Here is a 15610-nt window from a genome sequence, read left to right as displayed (position 1 = left end):
ATTTGTGGATTCCAAATTGATTCTTTTTGGTTATTAATACTGTTTAAGTTAGTAAACTTATTAATATAGTTTCGGACAAAATCTCTTGCATAATTCACACTTTAATCTTGATCTTTATTTGGAGAAAATAATTTCATACAAATGTTTTTACAGTAAAGGTAAATTCAGTCTACAAAAATGAAAAATTAACAATTACTCATTTTCCTACTTGGTGTAATATAACAAACTACATTGTCAGGGTGCAGAGAAACCACAGTGTAGAAGGGAGACATTCATCTCAAGCATCCTACAGTTGGCAGGGAAGACAGTCATGCCAGCCAAGGGCATGCAGTAGTACAGCCGTGTGTAAGAGACAGAAGGCGTTTGTAGTTAACAATGAAATTTATAGCCCTGATAAGGACCTATAATTTTAACATGGGTGACAAACAGTACTGTTGGATGTAGTACATTCAGCTGAAGGAGGAGTGAATGGTTGTATTTGGTTGAAAGGTACTTACTGTTTCTCTTCCATCACTAACACACATACCTATATTTTATGTTTTGTTGGAGATGCCTCACTGCCAGTAGATGGAAGGGTGGCCAGGGTGTTGAGGGGTTACAGACCATGTATCATTGAAAAATATTTTGGGACCAGGGCTTTTTTGGTTGAAAGAGGGGAACTCTTGTGAAACTATACACTGCCAGATGCTTAGAACTGTGATATGAGGGCTTGTCCTGTTTCCCTACAGGAATATTTCTCCCAACTTCACCCACATCCATGCAACCACCATGACTTTGTCTTATCTGAGTACAGATTGAATTCCAATTTACTTACTTCACTTTTTCAAAAATTTAAGCACATTATTTACTCTATCCTTATAGTAAATGGTAAAGTCCTTGAAAATTGTGTGATTGATATCCTAGTTTATATATTTCTAATGTACATAACTCTGAAGATTTTTAAAAACTTAAAAATCTTAACCATCTCTCACTTCATCAGTATGGGGAAACTCTGCTTTAGAGGCCAGCCCTGGGACAGATGGAATGAAGTTACTGGGGAACCAGATACGGGCCTGTTCAAGGAAGGACTGTCTGTTCTCTGAGCACACAGGCACAATGCCCCTTTCTTATTTCCTGGATCATAGTTATTTGCATGGGAATATGAGATAGGATTTAGCTCAGAGGACACTAGGTTTCTTATTCATTGTGTTTCCTTTCATTGTCTACACTTTAGGATTCCCACCTGGCTCATCTTAGGTTCTCATAAATGTTTATTTAGAGGTGTGATTCTCGAGTTTTACTTAAACAAATGAATTCTGTTACCTTTCATTGTTTTTCCTTTTTGAAAACAGGTGTTATCTTCATAAATACTGAATTATTTCAGCAGATTTTTTTTTCAATTTTTCTTTAATAGTTCTATTTTCTACTCTTAAAAGAGTAAGACTTTTAAAGTTTCATATGGCTTATATTATGCTGGATTACAAATCAGAGATTCTGACAGATTTCAAACTACAAAGGTAGATAAAATGTTTTAGTGTGCTATGAGTTTCTAAAACATTTTCCTCTGTTCTTTTATGGTGTGTTTTTTTCTCTTTTCTGAGATGGTCAAAGCATTCCTTTTGGGAGACAGGCTGGGGGTAGTAATATCATGTTGTTTTGTGTTAGGAAAATTGAATTTGACTCAGAACTGTTTTAGGAACTAACAGTCACCAGATATTTTAAGAGTGCTTTAAATGTGAACATATGTAAAAAAGTGAAAATCTTAGTGACCTTCTCACCACCCTTTCCCCTTTCCTAGCACTATAGTATGATTGGCTGTAGTTCAAGATTGTGTATGTTGCTGTTTTATATTCATTTTAAAATGAAAAAAAGAATTGCTAATGAAAGTTTCCTTAATATAGGCTGATTACATAGAAAGAGAGATACTTGAGGACTGGGTGGGCCCTTTAATAAATAGGGTATGTTTTCATCAATAAACTAATATTTTAGTATATTTCTTTTAAAAAATACTGTTCTAAAGATATCATGTAAACTTTTTCAAATTTCATGGTTTCTTTTACTACATTATTTTAGAAATCAAAACATTGTAATCAGAAAAGCAAGTCACATTTAGTACCAGTAATCAGAGGTAACCACTCTAAGCGTTATGGTATATACTTATACTTATCTTACAAAAGGGAATGCCTACTGTGTTTTTTTAGCGGGATGCATTTTAAGTTTAACATATAGAAAAATGTAAAATTAGTATATAGTTCAGTTCATTATCAAAAATGAATGAACATACATGTAATTACCAGTCAGGACCAGTATCCCCAGCACCCCGGAAACTCCTCTCCTAATAGCTCTCCTCTCTCAGCTGCAGGGGAAACCGCTGCTGTGACTTGTAGCACCATAGATTAATTTTGAACTTTATATTGATGGAATCATATGCTATGACTATCATATGTATTCTTTTCTGTCTTCTTTGATTTGTAAAATTCATTTATGTTTTTTCATGAGGCATAGTTTGATCATTTTTGTATTAGTCCATCTTAAGACTATCTCATATTGTATTTCTCTTTCATACTGTAATAAGTATTTGATTATTTCCAACTTCTGCCTGTTAAAATAATGCTGTGTACATCTTTGTACATGTCTTTGCACATATGTAAGCATTTTATTGAATATAATAATTAGGCAAATTGCTGGGTCCTAGCTGTGCACCATTCACCTATAGTGGGTACAATTAAACAGTTTTCCAAATTATTTTCACCTATTACACTCTCACTAGAGTATATGAGAGATCACTTTGTTCCATATCCATGCACAACATGTTTTTGGAGAAGGAAAGGATGGAGTTGTGTTTATTGAGATATAATTTATATACAGTAAAATTTACCTTCTGTTAGTTTAATGAATACATATAGTCATATACTAACCACCATGAGAAGGCAATGGCACCCCACTCTAGTACTCTTGCCTGGAAAATCCCATGGACAGAGGAGCCTGGTGGGCTGCAGTCCACGGGGTCACTGAGAGTCGGGCACGACTGAGCGACTTCACTTTCATTTTTATGCATTGGAGAAGGAAATGGCAACCCACTCCAGTGTTCTTGCCTGGAGAATCCCAGGGACGGGGGAGCCTGATGGGCTGCCGTCTATGGGGTCGCACAGAGTCGGACACGACTGAAGTGACTTAGCAGCAGCATAACCATAAGATATTGAACATTTCCATCGTCTTAAAAAGTCTCCCTGTGTTCCTTTGTAGTCAAACCATAACAACTGGCTCTCCAAAATAGTTAAGCATTGCAGGTATCTACCACTTAATATCATTAATCAATTCATGAAAATCAGAGATTCTGCCAAAAATACTAATCTAGAACATATGTACCATTATTTTAAATTTTAAAAACTGTATATATAATAACTCAAAATATTCAACCGATTTTTAAAAGTACACTAAATGCCAGTGTTTAACAAACTAGTGTGTTTTTATATAAAATGCTTAAAACATGGCTTCCTGATCAAAGTAATGACTTAAATAATAATTTTTTCTCTTCTGTTTAGTCATTTTTTTTCCTCTTTCTTGTTTACAACCTTTTCAGCTTTTGCCTCTTACTGTATAACACTTAGCAAAATCAAGGGCTCATTGTGAAAGGTCTTAGAAAACACATTTAGTATATGTGCCCAGTGGTGGAGAATGTCTCTCACAGGGCATGACACTGAGATGCCCTCTTAGTTATCAATAACATCTGAGACATTCGTCTTCTTTATTTTTTTTTTAGCACTCAGTTCAGTTTCAAAATGTCAGTGATTCTGTCATACCAATTACCTTTGTAATGAAATTTAATTCCCTCCCCCCCAATACATTATTTTTTTTTAATGTTTTGAGTTTTGGAGGTATAAATATAAAAGATTATTTTATAAACACTAGTTGAAAAGGATTAAACTGAGTGACATGTTCTAGGAAGTTTAGATATTAAAAACTAGGTGACAGTCTACTGGGAAAATGTTAATTTTGTTGACATTCTGAGTGATACGCCTGGCTTTCTAACCACAGGCTTGGTTTTCTCTTGTGTTGATGAATATGTCACAATTAATTCAGCCAGTTCCTTCGTATTTAATATTTAAGTATATATGTTTTCGTTGAGCTTTAAGATGGCTAGCTCTCTATTTGATCTTTGTATTCATTCTTTTTTTTTTTTTTTTTGGCTGTGTTCAGTCTTTGTGTGGCACACAGGCTTTCTCTAGTTGTGGCGTGGGCTTAGCTTGCTGCAGCACATGTGCTTTAGAGCACTCAAGCTCTCGAATTGTGGTGTGCGGGCTTAGGGGCTCCGCAGCATGTGGGATCTTAGTTCCGCAGCCAGGGATAGAAGCCTTGTTCCACTCACTGGAACGTGTATTCTTAACCAGTGGACCTCCAGGGAAGTCCCTGTATTCATTCTTTAGAATAAACGGTAGAGTTGGACTTGTTAGGCCAAATAATCTGCACACTGCTAATGCTTGTGATGCACATTACTTAATTTCCCTTCTTAAAAATGGGGTCCATTTACAGTCCTGCCTCTGGTGTCTGAAAATAGCTGTTTCCTAGTATCCTCCTCACAGTTAAAGTATTATAATTTGAAATGTAGGACTAAAGCCAATTTTTGAGACCTATATTTAGACATTTAAAAATAGCATGCTTTCCCTTTAAATACCAAATATAAAATCCCTTTTGTTTATATACTTTTAAAATATAAGTTCTGTCTTATACACTGTAAAAATAACCTTTGGTAAGTAACTGAAATACTAAAGAAAGTAAAGTTGAAGTAAAGGAGCAAATTAAGTTCATAAGTTGAAGCCCTCTAAGGAATATAAAACATGAAAAAGATGTAGCTCTTTTCCATCAAGGAGACCACAAGAAGGCTTGTGCGTAAGTTACATAAATTGTCCAGTGATGTTCAGTTGCTAAGTCATGTGAGCATGCCAGGCTCATGTGTCCTTCCCTGTCTCCTGGAGTTTGCTCAAATTCATGACCTCTGAGTCAGTGATGCTATCTAACTATCTCATCCTATGTTGTCCCCTTCTCCTTTGCCTTCAGTCTTTCTCAGCATCAGGATCTTTTCCAGTGAGTTGTTTCTTTGCATCAGGTGGCCAAGGTATTGGAGTTTCAGCTTCAGTCCTTTCTATGAATAGTCAGGGTTGATTTCCTTTTGGATTGACTGGTTTGATCTCCTTACAGTCTAAGGGACTCAGAAGAGTTTTCTCTAGCATCACAGTGCAAAAGCATTGGTTCTTCCGCACTCAGCCTTTATGGTCCAACTCTCACATCCTTTTATGACTCGTGGAAAAACCATAGCTTTGACTATATAGACCTATGTGAGCAAAGTGATATCTTTGCTTTTTATATGCTATCTAGGTTTCTCATAGCTTTCCTTCCAGGGAGCAAGCTTCTTTTAATTTCATGGCTGCAGTCACAGTCCGCAATGATTTTGGAGCCCAAGAAAATGAAATCTGTCTCTGTTTCTACTTTTCCCCACTTCTGTTTGCCATGAAGTGATGGGACCAGTTGCCATGATCTTAGTTTTTTGAATGTTGAGTATCTAGTCAGCTATTTCACTCTCCTCTTTCACCCTCATCAAGAAGCTCTTTAGTTCCTCTTTACTTTCTTCCATTTTAGTGAAACTGATGTGAAGAGCTGGCTTATTGGAAAAGACTCTGATGCTGGGAAAGATTGAAGGCAAAAGGAGAAGAGGGGAGCAGAAGATGAGATGGTTAGATAGCATCACTGACTCAGTAGACATGAATTTGAGCAAACTCTGGGAGATAGTGAAGGACAGGGAAAACTCTTAAGAGACATGTACTCTGCAAAGAAGTTAAATAAGCAGGGTGACAATATACAGCCTTGACATACATAAACTTGTATGCAGGACAAGAAGCAACAGTTAGAACCAGACATGGAACAATGTCATGACTGATTCAAAATTGGGAAAGGAATACGTCAAGGCTGTATATTGTCATCCAGCTTATTTAACTTATATGCAGAGTACATCATGCAAAATGCCAGGCTGGATGAATCACAAGCTGGAATAAGATTGCTGGGAGAAATATCAACAATCTTAGTTGTGCAGGTGATACCACTTCAATGGCAGAAAGTGAAGAGGAACTAAAGAGCCTTTTGACAAAAGTGAAAGAGGAGAATGAAAAAGCTGGCCTAAAACTCAACATTCAGAAAGCTAAGATCATGGCATCTGGTCCTATCACTTCATGGCAAATAGATGGGGAAAATGTGGATACAGTGTCGGATTTCATTTACTTGGACTCTAAAATCAATGCAGATGGTGGCTGCAGCCATGAAATTGAGACACTTGCTCCTTGGAAGAAGAGCTGTGACAAACCTAGACAGTGTATTAAAAAGCAGAGAGATCACTTTGCCAACAAAGGTCCACTTAGTCAAAGCTCTGGTTTTTCCAGTAGTCATGTATGGATGTGAGAGTTGGACCATAAAGAAGGCTGATCACCAAAGAACTGATGCTTTTGAACTGTGGTGCTGGAGGAGACTCTTGGCAGTCCCTTGGACAGCAAGAAGATCAAACCAATCAATCCTAAAGGAAATCAACCCTGAATGTCCATTGGAAGGACTGATGCTGAAGCTGAAGCTCCAATACTGGCTACCTGATGTGAAGAGCTGACTCATTGGAAGAGACCTTGATGCTGGGAAAGATTGAAGGCGGGAGGAGAAGGGGCGACAGAGGATGAGATGGTTGGATGGCATCATTGACTCAATGGATTTGACTTTGAGTAAACTCAGGGAGACAGTGAAAGACAGAGAAGTCTGAAGTGTTGCAGTTCATGGGGTTGCAAAGAGTCCGAGGTGACTTAGTGACTGAAGAACAACAACATGGTAGTTGGAACATTCTTTGGCATTGAGGATCTTTGGGATTAGTATGAAAACTGACCTTTTCCGGTTCTGTGGCCTGCTGAGTTTTCTGAATTTGCTACAGTTTGCTGCATAAAGTAGCACTTTAACAGCATCATCATTTAGGATTTTAAATAGCTCAGTTGAAATTCCAGCATGTCCACTGTCCACTAGCTTTGTTCCTAGCAATACTCCCTAAGGCCCACTTGACTTTACATTCCAAGATGTCCAGCTCTAGGTGAGCAACCACACCATCATAGTTATCCATGTCATTATGACTTTTTTGTTTAGTTTTGTGCATTCTTGCCACCTCTTATTAATCTCTTCTGCTTCTTTTAGGATCTTACCATTTCTGTCCTTTATCATGACCATTCTTCATGAAATGTTCCCTTGATACCTCCAGTTTTCTTGAAGAGATCCGTAGTCTTTTCCATTGTGTTGTTTTCCTCTTTGTCTTTGCCTTGTTCATTTAAAAAGACCTTCTTGTGTCTCCTTGCTGTTCTCTGGAACTCTGCATCCAGTTAGGTATGTCTTTCCCTTTCTCCCTTGCCTTCTGCTTCTCTTCTTTTCATAGTTGTTTGTAAAGCCTACTCAGACAATTGTTTTGCCTTCTTGCATTTCTTTTTCTTTGGAATGGCTTTGGTCACTGCTTCTTGTACAGTGTTACAGACACCTGTACATGGTTCTTCATGCACTCTATCTACCAGACCTAATCCCTGAATCTATTAGTCACCTCTACTGTATAATCATAAGGGATTTGATTTAGGTCGTACCTGAATGACCTAGTGGTTTTCCCTACTTTTTTTTTTTATCATGCTTTTACAGTTTTTAATGTATGAAATCTGAAACAATTCAGATTTATCACTGACAAAGAGGTAAATACATACATCAATTTCTTGGGTTAACGTTGTGGCTAAACTCACTTTAAAATTCAGGGTTCTAAGTGACTAGGGAGTCCTCCATACCTTGAAGAGCCTTCCTTCCCAGTGAGATGAGTCCCTACTAAACCTGTGCTAATATCATCGTATTTATCACATTTTAATTATCAGTCTTCCGTTAGATTGGGGATTCCTTTAGGGCAGAGACAGTTCACTTTGTCTTGAAATAGGTACCAAATTATTTGTCAAATGAGTAGTGAACAACACTAATCTATGATCTGATTTAAAATCCTAAAATTTAAACATTTATACCAAGGCTTTGATTTAGCTTGTGCTAAATAACTTCTAAAATCTGTAGGTTTGAGGCATTTTATTATAAAAAGCTGGTACGCATAAGAGAATAAGAACTTGAAGTCATCATACATTTACTTCATTTTTTAGTTTGACCTTCTAGTAAATCTTTAGCTTCATTGATTTTGGCTGCTATATAAGGAGATCCTCCCTTGTCTGGGTGATTTAAAAGCATAATTCGTCGATGAGCATCTCTTATTTTGGCTTTATTGGCAGTGGGGCTTACACCTAGTATTAATGTTGCTTCCCGTTTTGTCATTTGGGGTTCAAACCCACCTCTGTAATAGCCACCACTGAAGGCAGAGTTTGGTAGACTTTGAAAAACTTGTTTTACTTGAGGCTCCATATGCTTCCTGGCTTGCGAAGCATAACGACCTGCAAATCCTGCAGCAGCAGTGGTCAGTCCAGCTGCTACCACTGTATTGGCCATGGCACCTGCTCGGTTCCCGTGCCTCCACCAGGAGCGTGGTTCATCCCAGCCCACCAAGTTTATGCCTCTCTCACAAAGCGATTCGGCCACCACCAGCACTGACAAACCACCTAGGCAAGGGCGCCCTAGGACTTTTCCCTGCTTTTTGCAGTATAAGCCTGAATGTTGTAATAAGGAGCTCATGATCTGAGCCACAGTCCCCTCCAGGTCTTGTTTTTGCTAACTGTATAGACTTTTACATCTTTGGCTGCAAAGAACATGATTAGTCTGATTTTGTTATTGACCGTCTGGTGATGTCTATGTGTAGAGTCATCTCTTGGGTTGTTGGAAAAGGATATTTTCTATGACCAGCATTTTCTAATGACAAGACTCTGTTAGCCTGCTTCATTTTGTACACCAAGGCCAAACTTGCCTGTTAATTCCAGCTGTCTCTTGGCTTCCAATTTTTGCATTCCAGTCCCCTGTGATGAAAACATCATCTTTTTTTGATATTAGTTCTAGAAGATGTTGTAGGTCTTCATAGAACCGGTCAACTTCGGCTTCTTCAACAATGTTGTTGGAGCATAGATTTGGATTACTCAGATGTTGAATGATTTATCTTACATATGTAAGTATGGTCAAAACCAGACTTTCATAAGTACAGTACTGAAGAGAATTGTAATCAGAGTACTATAAAAGCAGTTATTTTTTGCATTATTAGAACAGATGAGTCTGATTTGGACCTTGAGGAATTTTTTAAAGCAAAAAAGTATGAGAAAGAAATGAAAGAAAAAATTTTAAAAATGGAAGAAAGTAGAATGCCTTCTTTGGTTATTTGTAAACTTGAAATGTCTGTAAACCAGTGTCAGTTCTCTTCACTGATTTCTGAAATATTTTTTCTTCCAGGGTCATCCTTTGTCTCCCCATAAACTCATGACAGTTTATTTGCTTTTCTTTTCTATATTTGTTTCTCCTTTTGACTATAAACTTCATGGATAGGGTCTCATTGTCTTTGGGTTCATTAGTGTCTGATCTAGTTTCTTGCACTTCGACTGGTCCATACCAGTACCTTACTAAATGATGAGATGAGTGTATGTAAGTGCCCAGGTGATAAGTACATACTTGGTGACAGTATGTTTCCTCTGTGTCTGGTATGTGACCCTTAAAAGAAATTAACTTCAACGAAGTTAGGTGATCTTCAGATATTTTTCCCATGCAAATGTTTCTCACTGGTGATGCAGTTATTCTGTATTTTGATGGTATCAGTGTCAGATCCTGATTGTGATATTATACTATAAATTTATAAGATGTTACCATTAGAGGAAATTGGTTGAAAGGTTCTTTTTTTTTTTTTAATGAGAGCATATGCATCTATAATAATCTCAAATTTTTAAAAAAGATCACTAACCAAACAGTAGTGTTTTGGAACTTGATAGCACATAATGAGCTCCTTATTGCAAAATTCAGGCTTAAACAGACGAAAGTAGGGAAAACCCCTAGTCTACTCAGGTATGACCTAAAGCAAATCCCTTATGATTATACAGTAGAGGTGATAAATAGATTCCAGGGATTAAATCTGATAGACAGAGTGCCTGAAGAACTATGGACAGAGGTTCATAACATTGTATAGGAGGTGGTGACCAGAACGATCCCCAAGAAAAAGAAATGCAAAAAGGAAAGGCAAAATGATTGTTTGAGGAGGCTCTACAGATAGCTGAGAAAAGAAGAGAAGCAAAAGGCAAAGGAGAAAGGAAAAGATAGACCTAACTGAATGCAGAGTTCCAGAGAATAGCAAGGAGAGATAAAGCCTTCTTAAGTGGACATCACAAAGAAATAGAAGAAAACAATAGAATGGGAAAGACTAGAGATCTTCAAGAAAATTAGAGATACAAGGGAACGTTTCATGCAAATATGGGCTCAATAAAGGACAGAAATGGCAAGGACCTAACAGAAGCAGAAGAGATTAAGAAGAGGTGGCTAGAATATACAAAAGAACTATACAAAAAAGGTTTTAATGACCCAGATAACCACGGTGGTGTGGTCACTCACCTAGAGCCAGACATCCTAGAGTGTATAGTCAAGTAGTCCTTAGGAAGTATTATTACCAGCAAAGCTAGTGGAGGTGATAGAATTCCAGCTGAGCTATTTAAAACCCTAAAAGTTGATGCTGTTAAAATGCTACACTCAATATGTCAGCAAATTCTGAAAACTCAGCAGTGACAACAGAACTGGAAAAGGTCAGTTTTCATTCCAGTCCCAAAGAAGGGCAATGCCAAAGAATGTTCAAACTACCGTACAGTTGCACTCATTGCATATGGCTAGCAAGATAATGCTCAAAATCCTTCAAGCTAGGGTTCATCAGTACATGAACTGAGAATTTCCAGACATATGAGCTGGATTTAGAAAAGGAGAGGAACCAGAGATCAAATTGCCAACATCTGTTAGATAATAGAGAAAGCAAGGGAATTCCAGAAAAAATCTGCTTCTGCTTCATTCACTACCCTAAAGCCTTTGACTGTGTGGATCACAACAAACTGTGAAAAATTCTTAAAAAGATGTGGTTACCAGACTACCTTACTTGTCTCCTGAGAAACTTGTACACAGGACAAGAAGCAACAGTTAGAACTGGACGTGGAACAACGGAATGCTTCAATATTGGGAAAGGAGTATGTCAAGCCTGTATATTGTCACTCAGCTTATTTAACTTGTATGCAGATTTACATCATTCAAAATGCTGGGCTAGATGATTCACAAGCTGGGATCATGATTGCCAGGAGAAATTATGAACAACTTCAGATATGCAGATGACACCACTCTAAAGGCAGAAAACTAAGAGGACCTTAGCCTTTTGATGAGGATGAAAGAGGAAAGTGAGAAGTCTGGCTTAAAATTCAACATTCAAAAAACTAAGATCATGGCATCTGGTCCCATCACTTTATGGCTAGACTTGATGCGGAAACGTGAAAACAGTGACAGATTTTATTTTCTTGGGCTCCAAAATCACTGTGTATGGTGACTGCAGCCTCAAAGTTAAAGGAAGCTTGCTCCTTGGAAGGAAAGGTATGATAAACCTAGACAGCATATTAAAAAGCAGAGACATCATTTTGCCAACAATGGTCTGTATAGTCCAAGCTATGGTTTTTCAAGTAGTCATGTATGGATGTGAGAGTTGGACTGTAAAGAAAGCTGAGTACTGAAGAATTGATGCTTTTGTACTGTGGTGTTGGAGAAGACTCTTGAGAGTCCCTTGGTCTGCAAGGAGATCAAACCAGTCAATCCTAAAGGAAATCGACCCTGAATTGGAGCTGTAGCTCCAATACTTTGGCCACTTGATGCGAAGAGCTGACTCATTGGAAAAGACCTTGATACTGGGGATGATTGAGGGCAAGAGGAGAAGGGGGCAACAAAGGATGAGATTGTTGGATGGCATCACTGACTCAATGGACATGAGTTTGAGCAAGCTTTGGGATATGGTGATGGACAGCGAGGCCTGGAGGTGCTGCAGTTCACAGAATTGCAATGAATTGGACTTCACAGCACTAAACAACAACACTTAATTGTGTTAGGGCACTGGTTTGGCTTCTAATAGAGATCAGATACCAGTGGCATAAAAAAAATAGAAGATTTACATTTCTCTCATGTGAAAGTCTAAGCTAGTCTAGGGGTATAGGCAGGTTTGCTTCCTGAGGCCATTCAGAGAGTATAGTTCCTTCTCTCTTGTTTTTCCATTCTCTTGGTCGTGTCCTCATGCACAAAGCTGAATCTGCCTGCCCACTCCTCTACCTGAGTTCTTGCACATGTGAAGCATGAGGATTGGAAGAGAAAATAAGTTCTTTTTAAGGATATAATCTAAAACTTGTATGTGCTGTTCCTACTCACATCCTGTTGGCTGCAATTTAGTTCTGTGGCCATAGTTTTCTTGTAAGAAAGATTGGGAAGTGTAGTTCTGCCCAGCTAAACATCAGGGCGTTTTATTAATAAAAGGAAAGAGAGCATGATATTGGGATCAGGTAGTTACTCTGCCCTAATGTCTGCCCTTGGAGAAGGCAATGGCACCCCATTCCAGTACTCTTGCCTGGAGAATCTCAGGGACGGGGGAGCCTGGTGGGCTGCCGTCTATGGGGTCGCTAAGAGTCAGGCATGACTGAGCGACTTCACTTTCACTTTTCACTTTCATGCATTAGAGAAGGAAATGGCAAGCCACTCCAGTATTCTTGCCTGGATAATCCCAGGGACAGAGGAGCCTAATGGGCTGCCGTCTATGGGGTTGCACAGAGTCGGACACGATTGAAGCGACTTAGCAGCAGTAGCAGCAGCAATGTCCGTCCTGGAATACTTGTTCAGTGACTTCCTTGGCAAAACTGTCTTCCCTATTTCACTATACTTATAGAGGAAAAGTATAGATACCTTAAGAGTTAGGTATATTTGTTGGATCATGATGGCAATAAAATTGATATGAATATTTGCTTCCCCTTTCTCTAAACTCCTCAGAGACAAAGTATGATTTTTTTCTTGTTTGTGTTTTTTTACCTGGCATAAGGCCTAACCGTAATTAGGTACTTGCTGCCTATTTTTTCTGTATTGATTGAAATGTCTCTAGCAGAATTTTCATAAGTATTTATCTGACCTGCTTTCTCCTAATTTCTTCATGATACCTGTTTTGTTACAGGATTACAGCTCAAATATATGAATGTGACCCTTTTATCAGATTTTTATAGCTATGGAAGACAGTACAGTATGTTATCATGTGTTTTTGGTATAGTTTTGCTTGAATAATTAGTGTTTTATAATGTAGATGTTAGATGTAAGAAATCAGTTGTAGTGTGGCAAGTGGCATGTTTAGTAATGTGAAGAAAGTAATTTACCTTAATTCCATTGTCTTAATAGTTTGAGTTCAAAATTTCTTAAAATGAGTTGTTTTTTCTTTGATTATTATTTTACTGATGTTTCACTTTGTCACACTTTATATTTTTCTCACATTTTTATTCTTAAGGATAAATAATCTTGAGTCACTACTTTTAAAAGGTTGAATCACCAACACTCAGTTTTTTCTTTTAGTTAATTTCAGTACTCTTAGTTAGATGAATTTTATTTTAAGCATTTATTTGGAGACCTGAGGGATACAATTAAAGAACTTTGGAGATCATTCTTAATTTGGTTTTTAGAACAGAAGGAAATATACTGTAACTTTCCCTTATTTTTCTGGTGGAGAGAAACTTTTTTTTGCCAGCAGGAAAATGCAATTCCACTAAGATTCTTGGGTCAGAGATCAGAGGCTTGGATCAGCAAAAAGAAACGAACTTTTGGAAGAATTTTAGTCCAATATTATGGGCCAGTTTAAACTACAATGTAGGCAATGGCAGGGTGCCTCGCTTTTCCCTATAAGGAAGGAAAAGCCACATGGCAGTGATATTTACCAGAGTAAGGAAGGAGGGCTGTATGTTGGGAGGGGGTGAGGTGGGAGAGCTTCTCAATAAAATGTTCATTTGTCTGACATTATAAGCAGCTTTACAGCCCTCTTGGAAAAACTTGAAGGGGGTTAAAAAAAAAAAAAGACTTGAAGTTCTGTTAAAAGAGAATCAGAATTTTGTTTGTTAAATTTGTCCAGGGCTAGTCGACTCTTATTTCTCCTAGTAATGAAGATGTGCAGCTGTGAAGAGAATCCAAAAAAAAAAAAACTTATATTTTACCTTGGAGAGCATTTTGTGATTATTTTTACTGCCGATTGAACTTTCTAGTTGTGTTTTTCTTTGCTTGCAATCCTGGAACACACAGTGGTGGATATAGGGGTAGGTAGTTACGGAGCAGACTCTGAGTGGAAGGAAGTGACTGGAAATTTTTTAAAATGTCAAGATAAACAGCAAATCAGTCCCAAAGCAAATAATATTTGGCTATTGGTTGTACTTTCTTATATAATTTTGCTTTTCTTATTAAATGCCTCAAATTTGCCAACTATATTGTGAACATTGTTTTGAATAAATTTAAGTTTGTGTGTAGTGATCACTTATTTTTTTAGTTTGTTTTTAATTGTGTGTGTGTGTATATATATATATATATATACACACACACACACACACATACTCACATTATTTTTTTTAAATATTTTTTCCATATGGTTTATCATGGGATGTTGAATATGGTTCTCTGTGCTATACAGTAGGACCTTGTTTATCCTTTCTGTATGTAAAAGCTTATATCTACTAACCCCAGCCTCCCACTCCATTCTTCCCTCACCCATCCCCCCTTGGCAACCACTAGTTTCTTCTCTATGTCTGTAACTCTGTTTCTGTTTCATAGATAGACACGTTTGTGTCATATTTTAGATTCCCCATGTAAGTGACAGTCTTTTTTTCTTTCTGACTTATTCCACTTAGTATGGTCATATCCAGTTGCACCCATGTTGTTTCAGATAGCATTAGTTCATTCTTGGTTATGACTGGATAGTATTCCCTTTTATGTATGTTGCCACATCTTCTTCCTCTGTTTGTCTGTGGATGGACAGTCAAGTTATTTCCATGTCTTGGCTATCATGAATAGTGCCACTGTGAACATAGCGGTATGTGTACCTGTCCCTGGAGGCTCACAGGCAAAGAATCTGCCTGCCGGTGCAGGAGGTGCAGGTTTGCTCCCTGGGTTGAGAAGATTCCCAGGAGAAGGAAATGGTAACCCACTCCAGTATTCTTGTCTGCAAAATCCCATGGATAGAGGAGCCTGGCATGCTGCAGTCCGTGGGGTTGCAAAAAGTTGGACATGACTTAATGACTAAACAAAAACAGCTGGATATATGCAGAGGAGTGGAATTGATCATACGCTAATTCTGTTCTTAGTTTTCTGAGGAACCTCCAACAAATAAGTCTTTTGCCTCTTGTTTAGGTTTATTCCTAAGTTTTTTGTTTTTAATGTGATTAAATGCATTTTTTAATCCAGTTTCAGTATCAAGGAGACTTTTCTGGCCTTGTCAAGTGAGTATATAGCTATGATTCTTGTTCTGTACTTTGGCACTGTATATATAGTATGAGAAATATTATAATATATTTTATATATATATAACATTGGGGTTTGGTAGACTTATTTGTAAAATAAAAATTTGGACTTGGTTTGTTTTTAAAAGTTGGCT

The 15610-nt window shown here is 37.7% G+C and overlaps 1 protein-coding gene and 1 pseudogene across 2 annotated transcripts in view; one reads left to right on the top strand and one right to left on the bottom strand.

The window, feature by feature from the left end:
• Nucleotides 1–15610, top strand: part of DYM (dymeclin) — a 391990-nt gene that overhangs the window by 128432 nt on the left and 247948 nt on the right. The window lies entirely within an intron of this gene.
• LOC138097712 (mitochondrial import inner membrane translocase subunit TIM14 pseudogene) lies at nt 8164–8514 on the bottom strand (annotated as a pseudogene).

This window comes from Capricornis sumatraensis, chromosome 21, assembly GCF_032405125.1.
Source record: "Capricornis sumatraensis isolate serow.1 chromosome 21, serow.2, whole genome shotgun sequence".
Lineage (NCBI taxonomy): Eukaryota > Metazoa > Chordata > Mammalia > Artiodactyla > Bovidae > Capricornis > Capricornis sumatraensis.
This window is presented reverse-complemented; position numbering and strand designations above follow the sequence as displayed.